A 7896-nucleotide genomic window follows, 5' to 3' on the forward strand; every position below is an offset into this window, starting at 1 on the left:
CTCCCTGCATGGTTGCAATGGCTAGAGCTAAGCCAACCCAAAGCCAGGAGCCAGGACCTTCCTCTGGACATCCTAAGGCTTTGAGCCATCCTCTACTGCTTTCCCAGGGCATAAGCAGGGATTTAATGGAAAGTGGAGGAGCCAGGACACGAACTGGCATCCATGTGGAATCCAATGTGTGTGGGGCGAGGATTTAGCCACTGAACCATCATTCTGTGCCCAAGGATTTATACTTATTTTCATTTGAAGATCAGAGTCACAGAGAGAAACAGACCTTCGATGTGCTGATTCATTCCCCAAATGGCTCTAATGGCTGGGACTGAGCTGCTCCAAAGCCGGGAGCTAGGAGCCTCTTCTGGGTTTCCCATGTAGTGCAGGGAACCAGGTAGCCACTTTCACACATCATAGGCAGGGAGCCGGGTGGAAAGTGAAGCAGCCGGGACATGAACTGGTGCTCATATGGGATGCCACCGCTGCAGAGGCTTAGCCTACTTTGCCATGGTGCTGGCCGTTTTTAGTCAATCTTTACATCAGACTGTATAAATCCTCCAACTTTGATTTTTATCAACACTAATTAGATGATTCCTTGTTTTTTGTATTTCTATATAAGTTTCAGGATTAGTTGGTTCTTTTCTTATTTACTTACTTGCAAGTCAGAGAGAGAGTAGGGAGAGATTTGTTCCCTCTGCTGGTTCACGGCACACATGGCCATCATAGTCAGGACTCAGCCAGGATTAAGTCAGGGGCAAGGAGCTTCATATGGTTCTCCCATGAGGGTGGCAGGGGGCCATGCACTTGGGCCACCCTCCATTGCCTCCCCGAGCCAGGAGCAGAGTGCTATAGCACATTAGCCTGGTTTTTGATGCAGAATGCTGGGGTGTGATCTGGATCTCAGAAGTACCAGTGTGATTGGTCTGTCGTCCTATCATATTCTGGTTTGATTATAATTCTCACAGCTGGTAGAAAATTTCCATCCTGTGTCCATGGGAAGACAGAGAGTGCCCCTCCTCATTGCCTGGCTTCCTAGGAACCTGGAACAGGTAGTGGTTACCTGATACCACCTCCAAGTGCAGTGAGGGGAAGTACCTGTGGTGAAGGGATCATCTGATGGACAGGCAGGTGGATAGGATGACATAGTGTAGAGGAGGTGTGCAGGTGTGTGTAGTTTCAACTTGTGAGCCTAAGCAGTTACCTGCCTATTCCATTTCATCCTCCCTCAGATAGTTCTGACCTTAATCTTAAGGATTGCTGAAGGATGAGGCGCACAGGCTGGAATGGGGCTGCGTTCTGGTCGGGATACAGTTGTAGCCTCCCTTGGCACAAGTGTGGACTGGGACTTGACGCACTGGGCCAGGTCAGACTGCAACACCTTCTGGTGTTCTGGAGGACCAGGGTAGATGTGGGACGGACTAGGCTGGGTTTCAACCCCAACTGAGCCATGTAAGTGCTATATGTGGGTATGGACGAGCCGTGGCTGGGCTGAAACATCCAACAGCAAGAACCAGAATGGGTTGAAGGCCAGTTAAGAAAAGCCACTGCTCCTGCTAGGACAGGAGGTGAACTGCATAGTGCTGGCCCATGGACCCATTGGTAAGCGCGAAACCTGCATTAGGAGGGGATCTGAGGGAGGAGCCTGAGTAATTCCTCTGACAGGACATGGATCCCATAAATAAACCCAAGAAGCATGGAAGGAAACAGCCCAGAAGAGGTCATGGAAAGCTTCCTACTGGCATACACTTGGCATGGGTTAGGGGCAGACCAGGCTGAAACAGCTCGTATCATCCACTGGCAAACCCGAATGCCGGAGCAGAGTGTGGGTCGAGCCAGGTTCGGTCGTGACAAAAGCAGTACACAACTTAGAGTGGCAAGGTGAGGCTGCCTGTGCTGGATGTGACCACAGCACCCAACCAGCACACATGAGAAAAGGAAGGGAGGGGCAGACCCGCAGGGGAATAAGGGGTGGTTCCCTTGCTGGATAGCTACTCCCACTGGAGAGCATGAGCTGGGATGGGGATAGACCAGACTAGGCAGGGCTGCAGCACCTGTGCGCCTCATGTGGACCAGATCAGGGAAGAGCCAGGATGGACGGACTATTCCTACTAGTGCTAACAAAACTAGAGGGGGCGAGAACTGTCAGGGCTTAACCAGAGCAGAAGCTGGCACTAGGGGCTAATACTGTCAAATCAAACCACAGGGCCACCTGGAGAGAGCATAATCCGGGAGTGAGAGTGACCTGGGAAGGAAATAGTGGGCTCCTCCCTCTTGGGTTACCACTCCCATGGGAGGGCACAAAATAACTAGGACAGGGGCTGGGGTGGCTAGACAGAGAGGCACTCAACAACATCCGTGAGGGCTGGACAGTTGAGCTGGTTGGATGGAACTAAGCTCCAATACCCTTCGACATTTATGAGAGCCAAATGGGATATGGGGCAGACCCATTGGTTCCAGTGGAAGTCAGGGCTGAAGACTGAACCAGCCCAGCAATTACAACCACCAGCTGATCGGGGAGGTGGACTGTGCCAGGTCCTCTACTTGCTAGTACATATAGGAATCTGGTCTGGGAACACCTCAAAGTTTCTTTGGGGATCCCCTCAACTAAAATGGTGGACTCAGAACCTTAACCAAGAATAAGACGGAAGATACAACAGGTCAATCAACCACCACAGCTACATATTGGCAGCGAAACACTGGATGAAGGGAGACTCTATGATGGGCTATGTCAATCAGTAGATTATTCAACAGCCTCATCGTGTCTGGAGTGGCAAGACTGGCAGCAATGCATAACTGGTGCACTACTGGGACCACTTGAGAAAGGATCTCGAAATATGCCCCACTTCTGGGACCTGGGGTGGGTGGGAGACTGGGTGGGGCTTCTCCTCAATATTCCCTTTAGCCCTTGTAACTTTTTACCCTAATCAACAATGTAAAGATTGCCAAAATAAAATTTAAAAAGAAAAAAAAGATTCATCACATCTTCTGCAATTACTTCCTGCTGGTTATGGACATGAGCCTTGCCTGGTCTGGGTTTGGAAATCTCTGTGTCATCTAATGGGTCTATCTCAGGAGTCAGAGAATTTCTGGTCAGTGCCAATGGCTGTGACCCCAGCATGGTCCTCATTACTCTGCGAAGTTGCTGGATTCTTTTTGCTTTTAGGAGAGGTATTTAAGGTCCTGGTTCACTGGAGTAGCCTGGCTTATTTTTTGTGTGTTCCTGAGAAAGTTCCTCTCTCTTGCAGAAGAGCCTGCTAAGGCAGTGTCCCACATGCAGCTGTGTACACTGAGGTCAGGGCACATCCCAAATATCTGGTCCCTGAGGTCAGAGATCCTGTGGCATCAGAAGCCAACTGAACAGGAAGGCAGGAGCTCCCAACTGTACCAAAACCATCAGTGGGACCAAGAATAAAGCAGATCATGGCAGGGATTCCTGGAAGGTACAACTGACTCACTTCTGGGACTCGGAGGGGACAAAGGGCAGCAACACTCCTGAACCATACCCATGTGGCAAAGGCCCTGGGCTCTAGGCACATTCCTAGCCAGGCCAGTTGCCATGGCAGTCTAAGGGCTGGTACAAACGTCCCAGTCTGCAGGGCTCATCTGGTCGCCAGCGACAAGGTCACCTGTCACACTGTCCTAAGCAAAATGAAGAAAGGAAGGAAGGAAAAGAAGAAGGAAAGAAGGAAGGCAGTCAGGAAGGCAGAAAAAAAGGAAGGAACATGGTATTTTCTAAAGAAAAGACAAAACAAGGCAACGTGCCTGAGCCCACTGTGATGGCTCGATGGCTAAATCCTCACCTTGCAAGAGCTGGGAGCCCATCTGGGAGACAATTCTAATCCCGGCAGCCCCACTTCACATCCAGCTCCATGCTTGTGGCCTGGGAAAGCAGTCAAGGATGGCCCAAAACCTTGGCAACCTGCACCCACGTGGGAGACCCTGCACCCACATGGGAGACCTAGAAGAGGCTCCTGGCTCCTGGTTTAGAATCACCTCCGGTTTGGCCATTACAGCCATATGGGGAGTTAACCAATAAATGGAAAATTTTCCTCTCTTCCTCTCTCTCCTCTTTGTAAATATGCTTTTCCACGAAAAATTTAAAACAATCTTTAAAAAAGAAGAAAAAAAGAAAATATTACAGTTAGAAAGAGAAAGAGAGACAGAACTTCCATCCAGTGGTTCACTCCTCACAGCTGAATCCTCTGCTGCTTTCCCAGGCCATCAGCAGGGAGCTGGACTAGAAATGGAGCAGCTGGGACCTGAGCTGGTGTCCATATCTGACGCCAGTGCCACAGGCAGAGTATTAGTTTGCTATGCCACCCTGCCAGCCCATAACGTTTTTTAACAGCCAGAAGCTTCATCAGGTCTCCCACAAGGGTGGCCAGAGCCCAAACACTTGGGTCATCATGCACAGCTTTTCCCAGGTCATTAGTAGGAAGCTAGATTGCAAGTGGAGCACTGGGACACAAACCAGCATCCATATGGCATGTTGCGGGCAGGGACTTGACCAGCAACGCCACAACACTGGGCCTCTACTTTAGCTTTCAAGAACTGGGAGCCAATGTTGTGGCACAGCAAGTTAAGTCCCTGCCTGTAGTGGTAGCATGCTTTATCAGAGCGCTGCTTTGGGTCCCCGCTGCTCTGCCTGTGACCCAGCTCCCGCTGGTGTGCCTGGGAAGACTGCTTAAAGCTTTTGTAAGGAGCCCAAGTACCTGGGCCCCTGGCACTCATGTGGGAGGCCCAGATGGAGCTTCAGGCTCCTAGCTTTGTTCTGGCCCAGCCCTGCCAATTGTGCCAGGTGGACCAGTGTAAGATTTCACTATTTCACTGTCTTCCTTTGTCACTCTGTCAAAAAAATAAATTGTCAACTAACTGATTTTCTAAAGCCCCATTATCAGATTTACTAAACATGCAATATTATACACACTGAAATTCTTAAGCTCTCACTTTCCCAGCTGCCTGCTGCTCAGTCTATTCTGACATATTTCCTTCATTGTTTAGTAATTTCCAAAACCTTATGTATTTAAATAGCACAGTTTACAGAGAGAGGTAAGGAAAGACAGAGAACTCTTCTATTTGCTGGTTCGTTCTCTAAATGGTTGCAATGGTCAGAGAAGGGCAGGTCCAAAACCAAAGAGCCAGAAGCTTCTTTAGAGTCTCCCACGTGGGTACAGGAGCCCAAGCATTCGGGTCACCTTCGAAGGTTTTAACACACACATTAGCAGGGACGTGCATCTGAAGTGGAGAAACTTGCAGCAACTTGTGCCCATAAGAGAAGCCAGCTAACAGATTGTGCCTAACTTGCCAAGCCCCAGCACCATCCCCCTATTTAATGAGTTTCAACTCTGAGTCTGTGTATCCTGTGATTCTGCCTGTGGGAGTTCTTGGAAGCCAGAATAGAAGGTGTGCTGCTCGAGAGGAGAAACTGAAATGCACATTCCTAGCTTGAGGCTTTTGCACCGTGTGGCAGGGCTACAACACTTGTTGGCCTGCATTGAGCTGCGTTAGCAGGAGTCAGACTGGGTCAACTGGCTAGATCCACTGGGGCATGCATGAGCCAGAGTAAGTGCAGGTTGCTCAGGCTTTGCTGCAGCATCAGTTGGCATGCTGGGAATGGGAACAAATCCTGTGAGACTACACTACAGAACCACCTGTAAAGTGTAAGATCTGGGGTTGGAAGCAGGCCTAATTGGGACACTTGGATATCCCTCTATTGGGGTACAGCTCCCACCAGTGAACATAAGAACCAGGGCTGAGGCAGGCCTTGCTGGACAGGTGGTTGCACCCATCAGCATAACTATGGATGGGACATGGTACCGGTCAAGTGAACTAGGCTGCAGCTCGCACTCATGTGTACAAAAGTCAAATGGGATGCGGGATAGACTAGACAGTCTGCTGCACATGCTGGCAAGCACAGGAACTAGGTTTGGGGGTGGGCCTGGTGCGGTTATTAGGGGTTGCTCTGACTAGGCTACAGTTCCCACTGATTTACATCAGGGCCAAGTGTGTGGTGCACAGGGATGGGCTGGGCCACAGTATCCATTGATTTGTGTAAGAGATGGGCTGCGGACAGAATTGACTCAGAAACTGCAACCACCAGGGGGGTTGGGGGCGGTGCTGAGGTGGGTGAACAACTGAGCCAGACTCCGCACTGGCTGACACACAAGACTCAGGTCTGGGCTTACCACAGATAAGGTTTCTTTGGGGGCTTCCTCCCCATACTCCCAGACTGGAACACTACACTCAAAACACCAAGCACAGGGAAAATCACAGTATCTGTGGTCTGACCGTGGAATGCATGTGTTAGAACTGGGCCTCCTCACTTGCTAATGTCAGTGCAGTGGATGACATGCCTAGAAGCACATGATAGACATGACAGCTAACTGAAACCCCCAGGGGACGTCTGGTACCATTGCAGATGATAGAAGACAGAATAAAATGGACACCTACCCTGGCCAAGCGTTGACAGCAAGTATCCAAGCAAATTGAGTCTCTAAGGTGAACTATTTCAGCCAGTGGACCTTGGAAGGATTTCCTCAACCTTGGAGCAATGAAGTCAACAACATGTCAGAAGTGTCAAAATCACTTGAGCAGTACCCTTGGAACATCAGGGACCCTGGGATGACATCAAGTGGCCGTACTGCATCTCCAGGGTGCTGATGCAGTTGGGCTGCTGGAAGTGGCCCTCCTCCCTTCCTTCCCAATTGACCCAGGTACAGGGAGAAAACAAAACAAGAAAAGAAAGTGAGAGAGTGAGAGATAGTGAGAGAAAGAGAGACAGTGAGAGAGACAATGAGAGAAAGAAACATAAAGAAAGAAAGAAAGAATTATACACCAAAGCAAAAAAATCCTACTTTCATTGTAAAACTTTGAATTCTACTAGAAACATTCAACAAATATCTGAAGAAATAAAAAACTGAAATAAAACAGGACCAGTAACCGTAACACTGAATGTAAATGGACTAAATTCTGAGAAACACAGATTAGATGAATCAATTTAAAAATAATAATAAAAGAACACAATAATATGCACAAGGCTGCCCACAACAAACAAAATTTGTCTGCAAAAATGCAAAGTATAAGTGAAAGAATGCAAAACCATAATAAGCCTGGCATGGGAACCTATTGGCTAAAGTACCCGCCTTGAATGCACCAGGATCCTATATGAATGCCACTTCATATCCTTGCTGCTCTACTTCCCATCCAGCTCCCTGCAGTTGAAGATAGCCAACTGTGGCCACTTGGAGAATGAACTAACAGATGGAAGATCTTTGTCCCTTCTTCTCTTTGTGAATCTGACTTTCCAATAAAAAGCAAACAAAAAGATTTTTTTAATTTGCTCTTTTTGTTGCAAAGTCAGATATACAGAGAAAAGAAGAGAAAGAGAAGATTTTCCATCCAATGATTCACTCCCCAGGTGATCACAACCGCCAGTGCTGTGCAAATCCAAAGCCAGGAACCAAGAACTTTCTCCAGGTCTCTTATGAGGGTGCAGGGTCCCAATGCTCTGGGCTGTACTCAACTGTTTTCCCAGGCCACCAGCAGGAAGCTGGATGACAAGTGGGGCTGCTGTGATCAGAACCAGTGCCAATATGGGATCCCAGCATGTCCAAGGCAAGGACTTAACTGCCTTACCACTTCCCCTGGACTAAAAATAAATAAATCTGAAAAAAAAGAAAAAAGGCAAAAAAGATACTCCAGGTAAATAGAAATTGAAAATGAGCAGGGATTAACCATGCTTATCATAAACAAAGTAAACTTTATAACAAAAATGGTTAACGAGACCATGATCCTACACAATGATAATGAAATCAATTTAACAGACAATATAACCACTGCAAGTACATACACCCCTAATGCTAGAGCACCATTTCATAAACAGAAATTTAGTCTATCTAAAAGGAG

Source organism: Ochotona curzoniae, unplaced genomic scaffold (assembly GCF_017591425.1).
Source record: "Ochotona curzoniae isolate NIBS_2020 unplaced genomic scaffold, NIBS_Ocur_1.0 patch319, whole genome shotgun sequence".
Lineage (NCBI taxonomy): Eukaryota > Metazoa > Chordata > Mammalia > Lagomorpha > Ochotonidae > Ochotona > Ochotona curzoniae.